The 14459-nt window shown below is 40.3% G+C and overlaps 1 protein-coding gene across 1 annotated transcript in view; it reads right to left on the bottom strand.

Annotated features, from left to right (window-relative positions):
- Positions 1-14459, bottom strand: part of LOC147325565 (regulator of G protein signaling 7-binding protein B-like) — a 267021-nt gene that overhangs the window by 90025 nt on the left and 162537 nt on the right. The window lies entirely within an intron of this gene.

Here is a 14459-nt window from a genome sequence, read left to right as displayed (position 1 = left end):
TCCACCACTGCCTCGCGGCCCCGAGTAGATCTGGGTTGGCTTGCTGAGATTCTGCCCCAGCCCAGAGCCACCTGCACCCACGTCACGGACTAGCCGCTTTTCCTCACCGTCTCGGTCGGGCCTCCCGTCGCCTGCCTCGTTTTAGGCGAGAATGTGGGCAGATGACAAGGAGTCCACCGCCACGTCACCCCCGACTTCTGCGACGCAGCTTCCCTTGCGCTCCCAGAAGGAAACAGCGCTCTTTTGACTGCGGTCGGATCCCCAGACTTGCCCACAGCCACTGGCAGCGGTGAGTCAAAGGCTACGTTCACATTGCAGGCAAAAGCGCCTCAAATCTGACGTTTTTTGACCCTATGCGACCCATATCCGATCATGGTATGACAGTGTGAACGGCACAAATCTGATATTTTCAAATCCGATCTGGGTCACTTTCGTATGTGTTACTGAATCTGATACATATCCGATGTTTTAGAAAGCGACTGCTGTTTGAACGGTCAAGTCGCATTAAATCCGTCTTTTACGTCACTGACACAAGACAGACGGCAATTATCAGCGCCGGAGAAGCGCCCGAGAAGACATCGCGAACGCTTCCTGGCCATCCAGTGTAGATGTTAGTGAAACTGTTGGGAAGACAACGTTGGAGAAACGTGAACATTTTATTTGTACTGTATAATCTGCAGATTCTGACAGAAATCTGCAACTATCCTTTGAAGCACCGCTCCTCTCTGAAACAGCAATACGGATAATTATTAGGCCATATGTAAATAACAAAATAACTTAAAGCAAAATTGGGAAACGTAAAGTCCGAAACAAGTCTTTATATTAAGGGCCATCAGTCAAACAATACTGTGTGGTCTGGGTCTAAACAGAGCGTGTTGTGTGTGTGTGTGTGTGACGTCTTCTTTTACGTATGTGGGCCGCTTTGTGGCTTCACACTAGAGCGCGTTTGCTGTCACATTTTTATTTGTAGTGTGAACAAGCAGACAAAAAAAATCGGATTTGATCAAACAATCAAAATTGAGCATTAAGACCTGCAGTGTGAACGTAGCCAAAGAGACTTTAGTTTTACTCCGTCAGAGCTGGGAGAGACTGTTTTTGCAGAGAAAGAAACTCTGGTACTATGGATTCTAAAGCCTGTTTGCCTTGTGCTTCTGAACACAGGGTAATTATTTCAGAGACTGTGAATTCCATCTCTAAAGAATTTTAAGTCTGTTTCTATGTTTGTCTCCTGAACGGGAAGTTGCTGGTGTTCCAGCTTAGCTGGTGTTGCGAATTAACTGGTGAAGGTTAAACATAGGGATGGGTACCGGTATCATGGCACCGGTTCTGACATAAACGGTAGTAACCAGACCAAAAAGCAGCGCACATTTCGGTGCTTTATTTCGGTGCTTTATTTCGGTGCTTTATTTCGGTGCTTTATTTCGGTGCTTTATTTCGGTGCTTTATTTCGGTGCTTTTTTTTCCTGAGCTGTGATACACTTTAGATTCTAGCCAATCATTTTGCCTTTCCGAGGATAGTAGGCAGGTCCAGGTACGTACTGTATCTGTTTTCACTCTTATATGCTTTTCATACAAGTTTCACACAAGACAGATACAAACTTTATAAGATTTATATATATCTTTTCCATATGGGCTTATTCATGTACAATACACGAATATTTTACCTACCTTGCATACAAAGATGCCACAGGATGTTATGTCCTGCTGTTTAGGATGGGTGACAGTTGAGCATTTCCATTTGCCAATGGCTGAACATTTCCACCTAACTAGAGCTCTGTACAAAAACGGGTAGGCCTACTACAGTTACTGAACTTGTTACAAGAACCTCATGTAATTCACATGTAAGAGTTTATAGAAGTTAACCACAGTAGTCACGCTAGCTGTGTCCCAAAACGTTGGCTGCATCCTTCGGAGGCCGCATTTGAAGGCCAATTACATCACAGCCAGGCGACAAAGGCTGTCCCAATTCATTGACTCCTTCAAATGCGGCCGACAAATGAGTCTTTCATTTCCCAGAATTTGAAGGATGGATCGGGTGTGTCCTTTGTAGCAGGGTTTTAATAGTTTTGCAATTTTCATTAGTTTTTATTTAGTTTTGACTTCAGATTTTCAATTTTATATCAGTTTTAATTAGTTTTTGCCAATTGTTTGCTAGTTTAGTTTTTATTTTTTTGAAAATCCTTAGTTTCAGTTTAGTTTTGATTAGTTTCAGTTATAGTTTTAGTTGTGTTTGCAATAATTAAGTGCAACAAAATCCCAGTTTCATCATATCAGTCATGCTCTTCTGCTTATCCTTGGGTATGTTGCTATTCCAGCTACCATACCCTGCACTCTGGACAGGTCACCTGTCTGTCGCAGGGCTAACACGCAGAGACAGACAACTCACATTCCCACCTATGGGTTCTTTAAATAAATAAATTAGGGCAGATGAACAACCATTGATACCAGGCAACTATAAAATGTATATCTTGGCCCCAATGAGACTATTAACTCTTGCAGCACCGGGTGTTCGTAATTTTGGTTCAAGTGAATTGATAAACTTTTTGAAGGCAATTGACTAACACAGTTATGTAGATGTCCCCGTCCTGTTGTCTCGGGATGCATCACGCTGCCTTGCCTGGGATTAGCTTCTGTTTTCTGGGGATGAGGATTGAGTGTGCTCCCTTCTCAAGGTAAGCTAGGTTAGCCTTGTGTGAACTTTTCAAGTGCACTTTAAGGTTTGTGGGATTTTTTTTTTTTTTTTTTTTTTTCCCCTTTAGAAATGTCCCTCATAATTTGTCTCTTTCCACTACAAGACACTTGCTTTATCCAAGACACAGTCATATTCAAACTAATCCCAAATTGGACTCTGACACTTTCTCCCGACATTTCCTGACATGATTCTGCGCGTGGACGGAGCAGCAACACAGACGACTCGACTAACGTACTGCCACCTGCTGGCATAATGAGACGGCAAGAAAAAAATCTGGAAACTAAACTTCATTTTCACTCTTGACTATTGTATGACACACACATCTACGAAAACTAAACACATTTTTGCTATAAATTCAGTTAATTTTAGTTAGTTTTGTGAACACTCATTACAGTTTTAGTTAGTTTTCCTTTTTTTTTGTTTTTATTTTTATTTCCGTTAACGAAAATGTTTTTTCACTTCTAGTTTTCGTTATTTCGTTTTCGTTAACGATAATAACCTTGCTTTGTAGCCCACCATATCCCAGAATTCATAGCACAGCCCAGCCAATTCCAGTTTCCAACAATGGCGGCCGCTACCAAGTTTTAATATTACTCTTATTACCCTTTCAGGGTCACAAAATAAACTTTTAACATATTTTCAGGCGAGAAAGTATCTGTGTAAAGATCAAATATCTGCTTGGTTTATCAAGACATTGCATATTTTCAAAAGTGCTCCGAGGTTTTCGGAGACGTCTGTTACCCAACTGCTCAATAGCTAGCCGGGGGGGTTCAATGGTCACTCGAGCCGGCGAGAGCAGCGGACTCCCAGCTTCATCGTTTTCAGACGCCCGCTGTCTTTCACTAATCAGGTAAAACATGATATACAAGTCACTCGGATAACTTAAAATTTTAATTTTTTGGCTTTTTTTTTCTGTGTTTTATTTGTTCCAGAGTAAATCTGTTTGGCTGAGATCAAAGTTATTTGATTAAATAAAACTTTATTAATCCATTGGGTGGGTTCCTCTGGGATTTTCACACAGCTGAATCAACGTCAAACAGAAAACTGATGAAACAGAAGTGTGAGACGGTCGAGAATTTACGCCAATGTCCTGTTATATTTTGAGATGGCAAGGAGCAGACGGCTGAGTTTAAACTCCAGCGAGACAGTGGTGACACAAATCTGAAGGCTAGACCATCCCATTTCACAGCCTCTCACTTCCGGCCTTCTCAGTCTTCGAAGGACCCGGCCCACGTAGACCGCGAAGGCTGGGGTCTTCCGAAGGATGCAGCCTACGTTTTGGGACACAGCTACTAAACTCTTTTTGCTCACCTTGTTACATCCTTGCACTCTATACTTTTGTTCTTGTGTTGCCCCAAATAGGTCAACAAAGAGCATCTATCGTGCATCAAAACACAACAAATAAAATTGTATTAAACCTTGTAAATGAAATTACAAGGTTTAATACAAGCTCGTGGTTGTGTGATTTCTTACGAGTGTCTTTTGTCGCAGACTGCCCCAACTGCCACATCATACTACAAAGTGAAGACATTGAAAGTAAATTATGAATAGTCTTAAATTAAAAAGTTCAAGTTTCAAAGCCTTCTGAAACCTTTTGTGCACCCCTGCCAAACTGATGTCATTAAATATGAGTATATAATTAATGTTTTATTAATGTTCCTAATGCTCTTGCCTTATATTTTTGAGCGAAACAAGGTCTCCCACCTGAAAACTATCCTCCTCTCCACTTTTTGCCTTTCTCCTGTGGGTTTTTTGTTTGTCACTTCAGCGTACACCACCTCCTGCTATTTTAGGCCCTCACAAGCTTCTTTGTTGCAAATGATGGTACAGACCCTTTCTTCTGTAATCTGTCAAAATAGAATGACACGGAGGAACTGGATTAAAACATTTTCTCTTGTACTTTACAGCATTTCTGAAAATTGGTAGCACGCAGGAGAAATATCCTAAATATGCAGTTTTGTGATAAAGTTACAACACAAAAGTGACAGTACTGTACCTCTGGACTGGGCCATTTAATTTTTCCACAAGTCCATTTGTTTGGGGATGATATGGTGAGCAGAGGCTTCTTTTGATGCCCAGACTTTCACACAAGCCATAGTTGACCTTGAAAAGTTGATCACATTAGTTAACACAACTGAATTTTCATATTTACTTCATTTATTAATGTCGTACCTTGTTGCAATACTCCACTGCACCACAAACACACACAATATGTAAAACACACAACATAAACAAACGGGCACCCCTCAGGCACTCACTCTCTTAAATCCAGTCTCGCAAGCTCTTCTCAATCACACTGGCTATAATTGTTTTCTAGTCACTGTCTAGCTGCTGTAAAGTCACTAACTGCCATCTCCTCAAACACACAAATGTTTGTTTCATTCATCAAACTTATGTAGACCAGCTGTGCTGATCAATTACCTATACTGGCTCAAAGTGTTCCTAGCAAACACTACATGATTGTCCCAGGTGAGTTACAGTCATGGTGTGTGGGTGTGTGCGTGTGTGTGTGTGTGTGTGTGTGTGTGTGTGTGTGTGTGTGTGTGTGTATAGTTATGTCAAGCTATATAATTTATGTCTTGCATATTTTCAACCATATCCATAATCACATACTGTGTATGCTACCAGTGTATATAGTGTATTATCTTACTTTTTTCATTGATTGTACTTATTTGTATTTTTGTATTTCCTTCTGATATCTGTACCTGAGCTGAGGTAATGCAAAAATTTCCCTGTCGTGGGATCAATAGTTTTATCTTATCACAATTGCAATATACAAAGTCAGTAACCCGTTATTTCAGTTAAACTGTCCAGAGAAAAGACACAGGCAGATTATGCTGACAGAATGTGACAGCACTAGTAAAATGTGTTAAATACATTTCTTTGTTGTGAAATGGCAAACAAAAGGAGAGGTGATTTGTAAAACTTCACGTGTATGATAAGCTGAAAATACACAATTTGCATTTCATGTAATTTAATGGTTTATTGGAAAGAACAGAAAACATTGAAAGTTAGAAATGGTATTGTGCATGAAACAGGAATTCAAACGTGGAGATGGACCCAGGCACAGATGTGTCACAAATGAATCTGGCTGTAGACTATGGCACTTGGCCGCAGGTGGTGCTAGTTGTCTCAACTCCATCTGAGTGCACACAAGGTAAACTGCACGCTTCAGTTGCGAGGCAAAAACACTGAAATCAGAGTAATAAAATGAACAAGGGGAATGATAATGAAGACAAGATTCTCCAGATCGTTGACTCTTGCTATCCTGTATACAGCACTGGTATGTTGACATTTGTTTGCTGTTTTCGCGGTTGCTTCGTTCATTAAAAATATCACCAGGTGAACTCGCAACAGTTTTTAATATTGTTCAAGAGCAATAAGACTGACGGACTGTGTTTGAGGTAACCTCGGCCCCTTTGGACTGTTCTGTGAGTTTGCCAGAGACTCTTCCGGTGCTGTAAATTCTGTCTTGCAACAATGAACTAGTTAAGTTACCAGATGGTGGTTTTAAGGACTCAGCCCACATAAAGACTGTTCATCTCATGGACACTGGTTTTTCACTTGCTCCTTCAGAGCATGGAATTATTCCAACAAATACTGTTTTTGTTGCTAAAAGGCTAGTTTTTCCAGAGACTGAGATGGCAAATTTAGCCAACTCTGGACACCTGGAGGTTATAAGGAGAGTGAAGCCTTCTCCTCCTCCTCCTCCTCCGTCTGCGGGGAGTTTTGCCATGCTCACACAGCCAGTTATGGACTACGTGAAGTTGTCAGTGCCTAAAAGTGCCTAGAGCAGGCTGTGTGTATTCTGAGCTGGCCAGGTAGCTCCACCTCAGCCAGAGGTCGTCGCATCTGCTAGTCCTGCACTTGTTTCCACTGGGAGCTCCAGAGAGCCCTTGCAGCCACCTGGATTTTCCACACCAGCTGGAGGTGTGGAAAATCACAACCACCTGCAGCTCCTGCACCGCCATTGCTTCATCCGCCTGCAGCTTCCATGGTGTCACCTACTCAACTGGCGGTGGCATCCACACTGTCACCTGCTGCTCCACCCTGTGCAGCCACCTTGCCGCCACCAACAGCGGCTGCTCCTCCACCGGCTCCAGTGTCTGGGGGTTCGACGCCACCATCTGGTCCTGTCTTTTATCAAGTTTACGCTGCCATCGACCGCCAGTCAAGCCACCCGAGGGTCTTCACTTATGCCCGCTTCGCCACCACCGCTAGCCCCACAGTCGGCCTCCTGAACTGTTAAATTATGGACTCTGGTGCCATCGGCCTCTGGGTCGGCCCCTTGACAGGTTGCTTTTTGATTTGGACCTCCATCATGGCCCTCCAACACCTGCCTGGGGTGTTTGTTTTTTTGTTTTTGTTTTTTTTCCCCTGTTCTCAGTGTAGTTTGTTTTACTGTTATGTCTGTGCTCTCGTTTCCCTTTTGTTTTCCGTGGTCCATGTCTGTGTCCACGTTGCCAAACTCATTCTGAGGGCATCCAGCAGGAAAACAGAACGTCACAATGCTTTTAACTGTATTTAGGTTTTATCGTTTTCTACAGGTAAATACCTCGATGACCACCACACAAATAATTAGTATCTTACTACATAATTTACTTCATGTTTAAAAAAAAAAAGAAAAAAAAAAAAAAAAGCATATTGTTAAACTTGTCCTTTTTTTCTTATATTAAATGGGACAAAAGTGAGTTTTGCTAGTTCGACCCACTTAAGATCAAAGTGGGCTGTATGTGGCCCATGATGTAAAATGCACATCTGACCTATAGTATGAACTAACAAGTGATTTTTGGCTGCGTGAGAGGCCTTAACAGGGTTAGTGAGTTTATGTAAGAAGTTTAAGAATTTATCTCAAGATTTTCACTTCTTGTAAAGATTAATACAAATGCACTGTTCATCTTTTTACAGCAAACACACAGTAAACTCTAATGTTATGGTTTTAATGTTTAGGCATCTACTAACACTATTACTGGCTTCAAAGCTATGGACATAATGGCATCATCTTGATAATCTGCAACCAAAACCAGGAAACTGACTTCTGCAACGGGCTTATTTGTCTCAATTTATTCTAAATTTAAAGATGATTTAATGTGTTTGTGCTCTTTGAGTCTGTCAAAGCTTCGATCCATTGATTAGCGATTCCTGCCCTTCCCCCCTGCAACTCAGGGCACGGCACGGGTTCTGCACCTCTAACCCCACCACTTAACAGTGACCTCCCTACAGCCAAGAAAACAGACTCCCACTGTTTTGTTTCTGCTTGTCTCAGGGGGGAAGATCCATGGTTGTCCGATTTTTCTTTTTTTTTTTTTTTTCTTTTTTTTTTCCCCCAGTCTCTCAAAGGAAGGATTAGGGTTTTTCTCTACACTGTTCTTGTATTTTTAGTTATAGACTTTAAGGCAAGTTCTAAGTCTTAAAAACCTAGAAGTGTTCCAGTAGTCTGGTTCAAAGTTGACGAGATGATGACGATGATGATGATGATGGTAGTAATAGTTTTATTTATAGGCACCTTTAAAGACCCTCAAGGTCACCCTAAATTAGCACAAAAATAAAAACACAAGGTAAATTAAAAAATAAAAAATAACAGATCTAAAAGCTAAACAAGGTAAGACTAAGGCGAAGTCACGATGAAGGGTACGCAATTCGTAAATGAAAACATCAAAAAGATATAGTGAAAGTGTGCTATCCAAAAAGGAAACATCTCAGTTAGCCAGACAGTTAGCTCTTAGCCGCAAGCCATATGCATTGAAACCAAATGAAACTCGGACTTTTAAAGGCTCTGTATATCAACGTTTTATAATTATTACAACAGCAAGAACTGTCTGCTTGCTATAAAAAGAAATGGTGAGATAATGGCATCCTTAGCAGAGAATTAAATCCTGTTCTGTGTGTTGTAATCCTAGCTTCTTTGTTATTTGTTTTGGTAGCTGATTAACCCAAGAATGCATGTTGCCACATGCAAGTCCTTCCCTTCGAATTCGTCAGCCTTCCACAGAGGAGACTAAGGGACTAGAAGTAATCTCCCACACATAAAACACAATATTGTCTTTTACAGTATCCTTATTCATGTACACCTGAGGAGTGTACTACGAAGTGAGATTAACATCTTTGTGAGCCATATAGTGAGTTTTCTCTGACTAAATCACCGTGGTAACTTAAGGTGAACCCGTGACCTGGTTATGTTCTGAGTTTCAGTTTAAAGTGGCCTGGACGTACCACATTTTCAGTTTGTTTTACTTCAGCATGTTTAAAGGCATCTTAGACTCTCTGCTAGTTAAATAACTGTGCATGATGTTAAGTCGTACCTTACTAAAACTGTCCAGGTATTCATTTGTTGATGAAGAAAATGTCTTAGCATTATACTTGATCTGCTGCTAAGTCTCTTTTAGACTACTGGAATTGCAGCTATCCCTCCAAACAAAACATATACACTAATACCTGTTCAGTCAGTCCAATTAGTTTCACTTTGATCTGCTGACAGACTGAAGTAATTTCCATGTCTGTTTTATCACAATGTGGGACAGTAACACACAATGTTTAAATATATCAAATTTGAAGTTTCAGGGCTATAACGTGCAGCCATCACCTTAGAAACAAAACAGCAACACTGACACAACACTGGGTTATAAAATAACTGAGTCATCGCCTGTATCACTATAATCATCCTCTAATATCACTGTAAAACACACCCCGTTTTATTTGTCTGAAGCCGAGAGCCCAGCTCAACAGAAAGCTGATTACCACCCTCATGATGGCCATTATTTTTGTCGAGCCAAAGAATCTCAAAGAAAGCCTGGCTGTTTTGACCTTTGTTTGCCATATACTCCTCGGTTTCACGATGATAGAAAATCTGGCAGAGAATTAGGCTAAGGCTAAACACACAATTAGCTACAGGTGAAACACATTAGGGCAGACCAGACTATCGCACAGGGGGAGACACAAGGGGGTGGGGAGGATGGGACTGCTGAAATGAGAGACAAAGGTAAGTAAAGAATCACAAAGGGGAAAAAATAACAGAACGTAACTTATGGCTTCCAATGGGACTTCGCAGGATGTCTCTTTGCTTCCAGTGTGTCTGTTTTACTGTGGCACACACTCAGCAGCTGAAATACAAATAATGTTAGTCAAGTTGTCAACGAGTCAGTAAATTCATGTCATTCAACAGGCTTTACAGTAGCTGTGGATGGATATTTGCCTTGGTGGTGACGTAGTGCCTTTCAAAGTAAGGAAGCTCAGTTCTAATCAGTTTGGCGAACTTTTTCTTTCAGCTGCTCCATTTAGGGGCTGCCAAAGTGGTTCATCTGCCTCCATCTCACACTCTCCAGATTATGTACAATAATTTTCATTTCAGGACTAACATAGCGACAGGGTTCAGGTTTCTTTGTTTGCTGAGAACTTTTCATCCACCATTTATGCGGTTGCTCCAACAAACCAGTCACTGCTACCTGGCTTATTATCCAGAAACCCATCTAACCAAGTTGGGCAGAATCCAGATGATGAACAGCCTTGAGGTCATCAGAAGATTGGCATTTGAGTTTCTTTGAAATTCCAATAAAACCACTACTTACACATTTCATGAAATAACCATCTGTCTTGTGATTGGTTGATCTTCTGGTCGACTGACGAGATTACTCAGAGGAAGCTGTCAATAGGGTCAGGTGAGAGCCAAAGCACACTTAAATCTCACTGCTTAATTTAACTTTTTAGAGCCTCGTTTGGGGCTGACTAATAGAAATTCTTACTTGACACATTTTATAGATAATCAATGTGATCACCTCGCAAAAGAAGCAATCAGGCATTCAGATCCTCGCATCATCTGCTCCATCCACCACTGTGAGTAATGATGACACCTGTAATTGGATTCACTCTGGGAAACAACAATCATAAGAATAGTCCAGGGACGAAAAAAAATGAGTCAATTATGCACAACAGTAATGCGCTGAGCAGCGGATTTAGACAAACTCATATTTATTCTGAGAGGCAAAGTGAGTTAGACTGTGCGGTGGGCACTCTTCTGAGGTGTTTTATTGAATTTGTCAGGCTGTTTCCTTCTCTGCGGCCCAGTCCTTTCCTCTATCTGTTATATCCATCACACAGACACACACACAGACACACAAACAAACTTAAAATGATGGGTTTCTCCCTGCACCCCCGGGGCAGGGTCGACCCCTGCACCAGATTAAATCTGACACTCACGACCAGCTCTGACAGGGGGAGAAAATACCATGGGTGAGAAAGGGGGGGGAGGGTGGGATTTAAGGATGGTGGGAGCTGAACGGGGCGATTAGGGTGAAGAGAGGGGTCCAATGGTTAGTTTGGAGTGACAGACTAATAAGGCCTTTCCTGCGTGAAGCTTTATTTTCATATTTACTCCAGAACATCAGGAGGCCAAACATCACCCTGACTCTGACCAGCATAGATTACATAGCAAACACACACACTAGTAAGGTCGAACCTTACCAATCCTGTTACATGGAACTGACAAAATCTAAAGAAGATAAGACTGACACTTGTGTCCAAACCAAGAAAGGAACCGAATACCAACAAACTGGCAACAGCTCCCTCTGCTGACTGAAGCTGAGTGAGCACATAATTAATAGTACGTGCAGTGATCAGATATTAAATTCTGTGGTGAAACTTGTCATTCAAACTGCCACATTCCTACATTATTAGTATTATTATTATTATTATTATTATTATTATTAGTAGTAGTAGTAGTAGTAGTAGTAGTAGTAGTAGTAGTAGTAGTAGTAGTAGTATGCTTAACTAGCCTTTACATTTATTGGACAGGTTTGAAAAAAAGACTGTCACACTCGAGTGTTTCTCTAAGTCTATAAGTATTTCTATAAGTCTAGTATTTCTCTAATTATAGTAAATTTATTTAATGTACAATGTTTTTAAAAATGAAAATAAAAGGAGGCCTTCTGATGTCCTCCATGGAAGGGAATGATGAAGGAAAAATGGAACAATTATAGCCATGTATGGAATAAAAATCCATCCAATAAGAGACCTTAATTGTAGCTGGTTTGACATTAACAAAACACAAAAGCTTATCTGATTATGTCTTCTTCGGGGTGTAGACCCTGAAGTCTGCAACTTAGTCCAACAAAAGGATAGCCAAGCATCATACTGATGTCCTTGAAGTTTTATTTATCTGTATATTTATGCAGAGACATATTTATGTTTTCACAAAGCATGAAAACTAAAAAGACCTAAAAGCTTACAGTGTAAATATCTCAGACCAGAAACAGTCTCAAGCAGAAAAGTAAAAAATTAAACCAAAATTACTTAAAATGTCATCTTATCTTATTATAATAAATGTAAACTATATATTATATATATTATTCACAGAAATAATTACTATGTGTGCAGAATAATCTACATTTTGTGGTTTCTCTTTATTATACTAGTTTTGACTTGCAATAACACAGTTGTGCTCTCTGCTAAACTCTGGTCATGTGACAATTACCCTTTGCTTCAAACAAGCTCTTAGAAGGTTTACAGCACTTTTAACCACTGTTAAAATGTGGGAGTATTTAATAATCCCACATTTTAGACTATTTTTAATACATGCCAACATTTTATTCTCTTATTTAATACATTTTTAACCATTTCTTGTGAATTTAGATACACATGACTCTATAACAGAAACATAAAATACACCTTTATTTGACTGTCTCTGCAACAGTGACATAAACTATCAAAAGAGACATTTTTGAGCTATTTTTAACCAAAAAGGTCTCCATGAACGTTTAAAACATAACAGTTGTTCGCATATTTAGGAGTACGCCACCACATGAGGAAGGATGGATCCACGCTTTCATGCTATTTACACCAAATTCCACCCTACCATCTGAATATTGCAGCAGAAATGTGAGATTCAACAGACCAGGCAATGTTTTTATCTTATTTTGTCCAGTTTGGGTCAGCCATGAGTATCCTGTTCTTAGCTGTAGCCCATCTGCTTCAGGGTTCAATGTTCTTCTGCATACTTTGGTTGAAACGAGTGGTCTGAAATCAACGACTCAATGGGTATGTTCTGCATTTCTCATCAGTGTTTGAAATCCTACAGATGACTGACAATCCCAGCAGATCATCAGTTTCTCAAATAATCAGACCAGCACACCTGACACAACAACACCACATTCACAGTCACTTAAATCAAATTTCTACCACATTCTGATTCTCAGCGTCAACTTAAGCTGGTTGTCTCGACCATGTCTACACACCTAAATGCAATAAGTTGCTGCCATGTTCCATTTGGAAGGCTGGTGGAGTTAGTAGCTTGGTGGCTTGGTTGTAGATTGGTGCCTGGCTCACATGTGGCTGATTAGCTAATTACATTAATAAGCTGTTGAAAAGGTGTGCCTGATAAAGTTCCAGGTAGAGTTCCTGTACAGTTATACGTATTAATACTGACTGTAATTTTTGAATATTATGAAGAGTTAAACTGTGAGATGCATTCCAGATTTAAAACCCTTGGAAAGCCAAAACCAACAGTGTGTTAATTCCTAAATATTTTTCCACTTCCCACATTGGATCACTCAGCCCAAATACCATGAATCACACTAAAAACACAGTAAATCTTTAAAAATAAATGATAAATGCATTGTTTTAAAGGGCTCCGTACTTCCATAAAACACTTCGGCACCGTAATGTTTAGCAAACGTCACCCAAACAAGATTGAATGCTACATTTTCATCAAAGGATTTATATACATTTGGTTGGAGTCATTTACAGTTTGGCAGAAGCATGGTAATGTAGGACTGGTGCATAACATAAAAAGCCCAACATATACTGTTTTTGTGGTGCTGAATAAACACATGTTCCTCATTGACTTAAAAAAAAAAAAAACTTTTTATGAGAATTGTTGACAACAAGAAAAATGTAAGTTATCCTTGGCAGCCTTTTTTATGCTTTGGTATATATCAGCATAAAAACTTCAGTGCTGCAGATGTCAACAGTTTAGGCATTACTTTTTAAAAAAAAATCTAAATGAATAAATGGAACAGATTCAAAGGAGGCAAACATCTAACAAAAATTTCTCGGCGTAGCCAAGCTTTGCAGTAGCTACATATTTGATTCATAGCTCGTGTCATAGCAGCTGCAGGTACAACTATAAAATGTCAGCGATCCCATAGACCTGTTAGTCATCTTACTGTGGCCTCCCCTACCAAGTTTTTATCCCCAGATCCCTGTGAGCACTGACACTGAGACCTACTGAAAGTATTTTACTGTGCAAACACAGAGCAAAAGAATCTCACGTGGTTCTAAAGAATAACAAGGATCGTGCAACAGTATATCACTCTTCACAGTTTACATATTACATTTATGTGTATATGCATGTGCGTCATGCCGTGTAGCTGCAGCTGTAGAGGAAACAGAGCTGAGTGGCCAACACTGCACAGCTCGGTGTCTCCTGAGAAGCGGAATGAGATGAGGTCATTTGAATAGTATATTACTTATAAAAAGAAAAGATCCCCTGAGAAAGCACATAAATGGGCACGAGAACATGAAGGCGGGTATCACAGTGCAAGGCTGAACGTACAACATGTTACTTCACTATGAATCATGATACATCCATTTCCTGGGCTGTAGTTTGTGACTGATCTCTCCCTGAGGATAATTACAGCCTGTACAGTTTAGCTTTTCTCCAGTGATTTCCTGCCCCATGAAAATTAGGCCTCGCTGAATCCATTTATCATTGCATTACCACAGTCCTGTCCCCCCACTCCCTCTCTATATATATATAGATCCAGGTCTGGAAGCA

The sequence above is a fragment of the Aulonocara sp. 'chitande type north' Nkhata Bay genome, linkage group LG7 (genome assembly GCF_057382095.1).
Source record: "Aulonocara sp. 'chitande type north' Nkhata Bay isolate Kocher_YH1m ecotype deep benthic linkage group LG7, A_spYH_male_GT1.1, whole genome shotgun sequence".
Classification (NCBI taxonomy): domain Eukaryota; kingdom Metazoa; phylum Chordata; class Actinopteri; order Cichliformes; family Cichlidae; genus Aulonocara; species Aulonocara sp. 'chitande type north' Nkhata Bay.
Note: the sequence above shows the minus strand (reverse complement) of the source record. Positions and strands in the feature narration are given on the sequence as shown.